The sequence below is a fragment of the Mus caroli genome, unplaced genomic scaffold, assembly GCF_978045245.1.
Source record: "Mus caroli unplaced genomic scaffold, Mus_caroli_1 scaffold_12, whole genome shotgun sequence".
NCBI classification, from domain to species: Eukaryota; Metazoa; Chordata; class Mammalia; order Rodentia; family Muridae; genus Mus; species Mus caroli.
The window spans coordinates 57,024,116-57,034,549 of NW_028227267.1; the positions used below are offsets into that span (position 1 = coordinate 57,024,116).

Consider the following 10,434-nt stretch of genomic DNA (forward strand, 5'->3'; position numbering starts at 1 on the left):
TTGTATGCACTACCAAAGACTTTTTTCTTACAGTGACTTTGCCCTTCATAATGGCTCTTGAGACCCTCTCTATGACTTTCTGTGAACTCACAGTGACATCTTATATAGTTACAATGACCTTTCTGTACTCATAATAACTCTCTGTGTCTACACAATACCTCTATGTAACTCTGTGACCTCAACAATGGCTTTGTGTTCTGTTACAATGACTGGTTTCCCTCATAATGACTGTGTGTAACATTAACACTATGACCATCATAATGATTGTGTGTGACACTCACGAGACTCTGTGTGAACTTCACAATGATTCTGTGTGATGTTCATAATGACTTGCTGTGACCCACAAAATAACTCTATGTGACCTAAAATGACCATATATATGTGTGCCCTTATCATGCCTCCATGCCTGGGTTGCCGTCACAGTGACTCTAAGTGATACTCAAAATGAGATTGTGACCACTCAAAATGACCCTTTGACTTTCACAATGACACTCTCATAGTGACTTGTGTGCCTTCACAATGATACTGTATGGACTCTCAGTAATTTTTTATGTCATTGCCAACACAATTTCTGTGTGTTTTCTATACAATGTTATTGTGACACAATAAGTTTTTGAGACCTTTAAATGGTTGTGTCACATTTATAATGGCTTATTATGACCTTAAGAATGATTTTAAGTGCCTCACAGTGATTTCTTTGTGACATTACAATGAGTATGCCTGTCCCCACAATTACTTTGCATGACCTTAACAATATGTATGAATGTACTCACAACAAATCCGTGTGAGTTTTAAAATGACTGGTTACCTTCACAAGGACTCTGGGACCTTCTTGCTGACCCCACATGTCCAGCACCATGACATTGTGTGCCCTCACACTGACTCTGCATTACCTTTATAAAGATTGTATGTGTGACTCACTACGAGGTTTTATGCCTTCAAAATAACTCTAAGTGACTTTCACAGTGACTCTCAGTGACCTCATAACAAATTGTGTGCCCTCACAATGACTTAGTCCACCCTTCACAATGATCTGTTTTGACATAGGATCTGTGTGCTCTCCCAATGACTTTCTTTTTTTTTTTTTTTTTTTTTTAACAAATCTTGCCTGAGTTTATTTGTAAGAACAGCATAGGACACTGGTCATCTGCAAATAGTGTGTGGGGAGGTGTGTCACAGCAGTCCGTCTGTCTTCACACTGGCAGGAGCCTTTTCTATGGGGCCTTCACAGGGGCCTGTGTACCTTTGGGGGCCTGAGCACCTTTGGGAGCCTGGGCTGGAGCTGAAGCCTGGGCCTTAGCTGGAGCTTTGGCTCCTGCCTTGGTTTGGACCTTAGGCTTTGGTTGGCAGAGCCTCTGACCCTTGGCCATGTAGCTTCGAATCCGCTTCCCAAGCTTAGGGTGAGCGATGAAAGCCAGCCGCTTGAGTTTGGGGCCTTTTGGCATCTTGGGCTTGATGGCCTGAGGCTTCACCAGGGCCTTGATGGCCTCTGCACGCGCACTCACTGTCTTTGCATTGTTGGCCTGCATCTTCTTCAGGCCTTTCTTGTTGTGCTTCTTGGCAAAGCGCATGTTCCTCAGGAACTTGGGGTCAACCCCCTTAAGAGATTCGTATCTTTGAGACCGGGGTTTCTTGATGCCATTTCTGTGCCATTTGCGGGACTGGTTGTGTGTGGTGTGGTTCTTGGACTTGGCCATGTCTGCACGGTAACCAGCGGCTCCCCTCCCAATGACTTTCTATGCTCTTCCCAATGATTCTCTGTGATACAATGACTTTGTATGAGCTTTGCAATCACAACTTAGACACACATGATTTATGTTTCTGTATTCATGACAGTGTGTAGCCTCATAGAGACTCTGGTTGTCGCGTCCCACTCGACCAGCAAGAAAGACGGTACCAGTTCTTCTTAATGCAGTTTTACTCAAGCAGCTTCTTTCTTAAAATCCCCCAGCCTCTCTGGTTACAAGTGTTTTTCTCCACTCCAGCCACAACCATGCCCCCACCAATCACCACAGGTCATATCACCTCTCCAGGCAGGCTTGCTCAGCCAATCAAGGATTAAGGGCAGGCCATCCACCAAACATGGGCTTGTTTACTGCCTGGAGTAGATTTCCATCTGGCTGGCCTGTTTACAGCCTGGAATGGCTCCCCACACTGGTGACCTTTACAATGATTTTTTTATGCTGTCACAATTACTTCTCTACTCTTTGTTAACTATGTGTTACTCTTACAGTGGCTCTGTGTGACTTCCCTAGTGACTCTTTGTGGCATTTACAATGATTTATTGGCCCTCATTCTATAGATCTCTCTCACAAAGACTATGTGTGGCCTCATATGAGTGTACCTGACCTCACAATGCCTCTCTGTGACCTTTACACTGACTCTCTATTACCCTTATCATGATTTGTGAGACCTGACAATGACATTGTATGACAATATGGTGATGTTATGGAACATTCACTTTGTGCTTTCACAATGACCTCGTCCACCATCACCATGACACTGATGGTTATTCATATTGATTCTTTGTTATCCTCACAATAAATCTATAGGTCCATAGCAGTGACTTCTGTGCCATTTCAATGACTTTTTGTTCTTTCACAATGACTTCATACATCCTTTACAAAGATTCTTTGTGACCCACACTATGACTTTGTGTGCCTGTCACAAGGGCTCTTTTTGACCCCAGAATCACATTGTATGTTCTTCACAGTGTCTTTTTATGTCTTCACAATGACTAGTGTGCCCTCTGAATAATGTTGTATGATCTCACAATAACAATGTGTGCTCACAGAATGATAGAGTGTGTAGTCACAATGATTTCAAGTGGCCTTCATAACTATCTTTGTATATTCTCACCATGATTGTATACCATGACAATGACTCTTTCAACCCTGAAAAACTAGAGTGTGACCTTTACAATGACTTGGGGGTGTCCTCACAATGACTCTGTGTGACCTTTGCAATAATTTGGAGTAATGCTCACAACTTATTATGATACTCACAATAATTCTATGTGCCCTTACAATGATTTTGTAGGATTTGTTTATTTATTTATTTGTTTGTTTGTTTGTTTTATTTTATTTTATTTTGGTTTTTCGAGACAGGGTTTCTCTGTGTAGTCCTAGCTGTCCTGGAACTCACTCTGTAGACCAGGCTGGCCTCAAACTCAGAAATTCGCCTGCCTCTGCCTCCCAAGTGCTGGGACTAAAGGCGTGTGCCACCACACCCAGCGATTTTGTAGGACCTTTACTTTTACACTATATGATCCTCACATGACATTGTATGTCTCACAATGATTCACAATGACTGTGTATCCATCACAATGATTTTTATTGCCTTTACAATGATTTTGTGCCATCACAGTGACTCTTTATGTCCTATCAATGACTGTGTAACATTCACAATGACTTTGTATACCCTCACAATAATTTGTCTGCCCTCACTATGGCTCTGTTGACACTCATGATGATTCTGTGTGACTTTCCCAGTGATTCTGTCTGATGTTCATTAAACATACTGTGATGCTCAGAACATTTCCATTTTCCTCAGGAAGATTAATGAGTTACCTCATACAAGCATATATGCCCTCATAGTGATCCTGTGTGACCTTCACAAAGGCTCATTTTGACATTCACAGTAATTTATAGGCCATCATATTAACTCAGTGTGACATTCACCATGAATACGTTTTTCTTCACAAGGACTCTGTGTGCCCGCAGGCTGACTTTGCTTGACCCTCAAAATGACATTGTATCCCCTCACAATGACTTTTTTGGACCCTCACAATGATATAGCATGTGCTTTGCACTTTGCTGTTGTACCCTCACAGTGACTAGTTTGCCCCCAGCATGATACCCTGTGCCCTCACAATAATAATGTGTGCCCATGTAATGACTTTGCGTGCTATTCCAATGGCTCCGTGTGATCTGTATAAAGACTTTGTATACACTTGCTGCTCGTGTGTGCTGTTAAAATGATTTTGTGATCCTTCAAAAGGACTCACTATGACCTTTACAATGACTTTGAATGTCCTCATGTTGACTCTGTGTAGCTTTCACAATGATTTGGCATGATTTTTACAATGATTTCTTGTGATACAAACTCACATGTGCCTCACAATGACTTTGTGTGATATTTTTACTCTGACTCTTGTCTGACCCTCACCATGACACTGTGAATCCTGAAAATAACTCAGTGTGGTCTTCTCAATGTCTCAGTATAGCCCTCACTATTCAGTATGTGCTCTCAAAGTGATTCTACATGGCCTTCTCAATGATTGTCTGTGACTCTCATAATGACTTGTATTGTCTAACAATGACTTGGTGTGTGTTCTCACAATGAGTTTCTCAGCCTGTGACATTTGTGTGATCACATTGACACCTTTTTATTTCACTACTGATTTGTATACCCTTGGCTATGATTTTTGTTTGTTTGTTTGTTTGTTTTTCAAGACAGGGTTTCTCTGTATAGCCCTGGATGTCCTGGAACTCACTCACTCTGTAGACCAGGCTGGTCTCGAACTCAGAAATCCACCTGCGACTGCCTCCCAAGTGCTGGGATTAAAGGCGTGCACCACCACTGCCTGGCAGCTATGATTCTTTGAGACCCACATAATGACTTTGTGTGCCATCAGAATGCCATCTTGTCCACTTATACTGTCTTCTGTGTTCTCATAATGACTCTGTGTTCCCACACAATGAATCTGTGTGACCTTTATTATGCTTTGAGGTCCCTCCCAATTATAATGACTTGTGTGACATTCACAATGATGCTGTGTATTGTTTGAACTGACATGTTGTAATGCATGGAATGGTTCTATGTGCCCTCAGAATGACTGTGTTACCTCATTTAAGTATGTATGTCTTTACAGTGTCTGTTGGACTGTAAAGACATACAGTGACTCATAGTGTAACCCTATGTGACTTCATAGTGACTCTCTGTAACCCTAACATCAATATTGTGTGACATCAAAATGACTTTGTGTAATCTTCACAATGACTCTCTGGGACCTCATAATGACTCGTGTGCCCTCACGATGATATGGAAGTATCTGTCAATGAGTCTGTGTGCTCTCACGATGATTTCATGTATTCTTCACAATCATTCATGTGACACAATGACTCTCTGTGACCTTCAAATGGCTGTGTGACATCGACAATGATTTATTCTGAGCCCCAGAGTGATTTTATGTTCCCTCACAGTAACTCTGGGTGACATTGCACTGAGTATTTCCAGCCTCACAATGATTATTGACCTTCACAATAAATATTGGAGCCCTCATGACGAATCTGTGTGGATCTCACTATAACTGGTGACCTTCACAATGATTCCCTGTCACCTCAAGTCTGACTCAGAATGACCCTCACCATGTGCCCTCACTATGACACTGTGTGACCTTCACAATGATCCTGCGTGCTCTTCATAATGACTTATTGTCAAACATACAATAGTTATTTGTAAGCACAAATAATTTGTAAGCACAAAAATAAATGACTCTAGACAAATGTCCCAATGACTCTCAGAGACTCACAATGACTATGTCTGGTCTCCTCTAAGTATGTGTGTATATAAAATAACTGTGTGACATTCACAGTGACTCTGATTGACCCTCACAGTGAGATTGTAACCCTCAAGTTGACTTTGTGTGGACTTGACTCTCTGGGATCCTAATGACTTGGGTACTCTCACAATGACACTGTATGAACTCGCAACAACTTTGTGGGCCTCTAACATTGACTCTGTCCCTTTACTACGCCTTTGTGTCCCCTTTCCGTGACATTGTACATCCTTCACAATGGTTCTTTCTTACCCTTTCAATGAGTTTGTAGCCTTGTAGCATTGATCGTGTGTCTTCACAATGATTTTGTTTTTTCACAATGTCCCTGTATGCCCTACAAAATGACTGTTATGATTATTAGTGATCCACATGTGACTATTTGTGCCTTCACAATGACATCTTGGGGCACTCACAATGTCTTTTTGGTTTTGTGGTTTTTGTTTTTGTTTTTGTTTTTTCAGACAGGGTTTCTCTGTAGAGCCCTGGCTGTCCTAGAACTCACTCTGTAGACCAGGCTGGCCTCGAACTCAGAAATCTGCCTGCCTCTGCCTCCCAAGTGCTGGGATTAAAGGCGTGCGCTACCACCACCTGGCTCACAATGTCTTCTAGTGCCCTCATAATGGCTGTGTTCACACAATGACTCTGTGTGACTTCACATAGATTCTGTGTGACCTTCATGATCACAAGTTATGCAAGAACAATGACTTCTCTGTCCCCATAATGATGTGTTTGCTACTCACAGTGACACTTTGTGACCTTCACAATCACAACTTGTGTACTCACAATGATATCTGAGCCCTCATAATGACTCTCTGTCCCACACAACTCTGCAAAACCTCACAGAGACTCTGGCTGGCCTACTCAGTCACTTTTTTATTGCCACACAGTGATTTGTTTGCCCCCATAATGACTATGTGCTATGCTACAATGATTCACTGTGACCTTCGAAGTGATTATGCTTGATTTCAGGATGATTTATTGTCAGGCAAACAATGATTCTTTGTGTGCTCTCAATGACTTTGTGTGACCATCACAGTGACTCTGACTGACCCTCAGAATGTGATTTTATGTACTCAAATAGACTCTATGTAGCTTTCACAATGACTCTCTGTAATCCTCATTGCATACCTTCACAATGACACTGTGACCTCACAATGACTTTGTGTATTCTCCACAGTGACCCCTGTGGCATTCATAATGAATTTATATGGCCTTCAAATGGCGGTGTGATTCCGACAATAATTTATCCTGACCCCCAGAATGATTTTATCACCCCTCACAATGAATTTCTGTGATAATACAATGAGTTTTGTTCAATCAAAATGACTCTTATGTAACAATAAGTATGGTTGTATATACAATGAATCTGTATGAGTTTCACATGGACTGGTGATCCTCATATACTCTTTGGATCCTTTAGTGTGACTCATAATGACTCTCACCATGACATTGTGTGCCCTCACAGTTACTCTGTGTGACACTCACTAAAAAGTTGTGTGCCCTCAAAATGAACTTCACATTGACTCTCCTAAGGAACTGTGTGCTCTCAAGATGACTTAATTCTCCTTCCCACTGACTTTGAATGTCTTTTGAATGAATCTTAGTGACTCTCACAGGGATTTTGCGTGCTGTCACAATGGCTTTATGTTATTCCCAGTGAATTTTTGTGGTGCTAACAATGACCTTCTGTGACTTAAGCATGACACTGCATGTACTCATGATACTTGTCCTCTCATCATGTTCCTGTGTGCCCACTCAGTGACTCTGTGCGACTTCACGGTAACTCTTTGGGATTTTCACAATGACTTTGTATGCCCTCAAATGCCACGTCTGCCTTCATTATGACTGTGACCCTCACAATGACTCTGTGTGATCTTTACACTCACACTGAAACAATCACATGATATTATATGCCTTCATAATGATCTGCTTGACATTCACAATGATTCTCTGTGACGTTTTCACCACAATTACTTTCTATACCTTCATAATAGCTTGTATGCCCTCATTGTGGCTCTGTGACATTAAGAACGATTCTGTGTGACCTTCACTCTATGATATCGTGTAATCTTCACAATGACATATTGTGATGCTCAAATTATTTCTATTTGCCTGCAGAATGACTATGTGTCCACTCATATGAGTATGTGTGTCTTCCTAATGACTGTGTGGCTCGCACAATGACTCATTTTTATATTCACAATGACTTACGTGCCCTTACATTGACTCAGTGTAACATTCACAATGATGTTTTTCCCTCACGATGGCTTTTTGTGCCCTCACAATGAACTGTATGTTCTCACAGTGAGGCTGTGTGCCCTCACAATGACTTTGCCTGACCATCACAATGACTCTGTGTTACCATCACAATGACTCTGTTTAATCCTCACAATATTTTGTGTTCTTTCACAATGACTTTGTAGGTCCTTCACAATGATTCTTTCTGCCCCTCATAATGTTGAGTTTCACAATAGCTTTTTGTGCCCTCTCAATAACACAATAACAATGTATACTCATATTCTGTGTGCTGTCACAACGGCCCCATCTGACCTTTGTAATGACTTTTCTAATACCATGATTGTGCGCCATTAAATAATTCTGTGACCCTCAAAAAGACTCAGTGTGACCTCTACAATGACTTTGTATGTCTTACAGTGACTGCATGATCGTCACAATGATTCAGAGTGATGCTCATAACGGCTTATTGCATTGCTCACAATAATTTTATGTGCTGTCACAATAACTATGTGTGGCATTCACTCTGACATTGTATGACCTTCACCATGACATTGTGCACTCTCATAATGACTCTGTGTAACCCTCACAGTGAGATATTTCCCTCCAATGACTGTGTTTTCCTAATGACTCTCTGTATCCCTCACCATGACATTGCATGACATCTCAATGAGTTTTTGTGCCCTCAAAATGCCTTTGCATATTTTTCATGATGACTCTTATGACATTCTCATTGACCCTGTGTGACCTTCAAATGGCTGAGTGATGTTGACAATGTGTCCTCAGAATGAATCTATGTGAATTTCATGGTGACTATGATGCTCACAGTGACTGTCTTCCTTGACAAATACTCTGTGTGACCTTCTGATCTTTCCAACTACATTGTACACCCTCACAATGACTTTGTGTTACCTTACAGTGACTCTGACCTTCAAAATGAATTTGTATATGCTCTCAGTGAGTTATGTGCCTTGTGATGGCTATGCTACACTCATGATACCTAAGTTTGCCCGCCCCACAATGATTCTGTGTGTTTACACAATGACCTTGTGGGTCCCTCCCAATGACATTGTGTGAACTTCACAATGATTTCTTGTGGCCTCAAAATGGCTAGTGAACCCTCAAATGACTCTGTGTGCTAAAGCCATTAATCCACTGTCTTTCATATTCCTACTAAAATGGTCCTCTAAAACCCACTTAAAGTGTTCAACTACTTTTCTAGTATAAAGTCATTCTCCACCAACTAGCAGTCTCGGGTACCAACTTCTGTCTTAGTCACTTCATGTGAAGAGACAACATGAGCAAGGCAATTCTTAAAAAAGAAAGATTTACTTGGGGACTTGGTAACAGTTTTAGAGTTTTAGTCCATTACCATCATGGCAGGAAGCACGGCAGTATGCATGGCAGTGGCACAGTAGATGAGAACTACATCCTGATCTGAATGGGGGTGGGTGGGTGGAGGGAGACAGACAGACAGACAGACAGAGACAGAGATTGAACCTTGTGGTATGGGCTTATGAAACCTCAAACTTTACTCCCAGTGATGCACTTCTTCCAACAGGGCCACCCCTCCTAATCCTTATAATCCTTTCAAACAATTTCACTCCCTAATGAATGAGCTCAAATATATGAGCCTGTGGGGCCATTCGTATTCAAACCAACACACATATCACTGGGTGACAGTCAATATGTGATTTTAATTGTATTGATGTCTCTTTTAGGGATTTGGATACCCTTGTATTTGGTGCATAAATGTTTAGAATTGCAATATACTCTTAGTGATTTCTTCCATAAGTGAGTGTAATTCTTTTCTATCTTTTCTGATTAGTTTTGTTTTGAAGTCTGTTGTGTCAGATATTAAAATAGCTAAACCTACTTTCTTCTGGAGTCCATTTGGTGAAACATTTTCTGTCCTTTAACATTGAGGTGATGTCAGTAAGTACTGATAGAGAAGTGTGTGTGTGTGTTAGATGCAACAGAAAGATGAACCATTTTATTGTGGAATTGAGACTATTAATTATGAGATTTATCAATGAGCAGTACTTATTGACTCTTGTTATTTTGTTGTTATTGGTGTACCTCTCCACCCGCTGCTTCATTTGCTAGTCTGCAATTATTACTCCTTGTGTTTTCTTAGGAGTGTTAACCTCTTTAGAGTGAAGTTTTTCTCTTAGTAGCGTCTAGATAGCTGGAATGGTAGCTATACACTGTTTAAATTTGGTCTTATTGTTGAATTTTCTTCTTTCTCTGGTTACTGTGATTGATTGTTTTGCTAGATATAGTAGTCTGGGCTGACAGCTGTGGTCTCTTAGAGTTTTTAGTCTCCATTGAGAAGTCAGGTGTTATTGTAATGAGTCTGCTTTTATTGTACTACTTGGTCTTTTTCCCTTTTATTATTCTTTGTGCTCTATATGTTTAGTGTTTTGGTTATTATGTGTCATGAGGGCCTTTTTTTTCTGGCTCTATCTGTTTGGTGTTCTGTATGTTTCTTGTACCTCAATAAGCACCTCCTTCTTTTGTTGGGAAATTTTTCTATGATTTTGTTGAAAATATTTCCTGTGTCTTTGACCTCATTTCTTTTCCTTTTTTCAATTTCTGTTCTCTGTAGACTTAGCCTTCACACAGCATCTCAGAGTTTC

The 10,434-nt window shown here is 40.9% G+C and overlaps 1 pseudogene; it reads right to left on the minus strand.

The window, feature by feature from the left end:
- Positions 1 to 1,107: 1,107 nt before the first annotated feature.
- LOC147001895 (large ribosomal subunit protein eL29 pseudogene) lies at positions 1,108 to 1,715 on the minus strand (annotated as a pseudogene).
- Between the last annotated feature and the right edge of the window lie 8,719 nt (positions 1,716 to 10,434).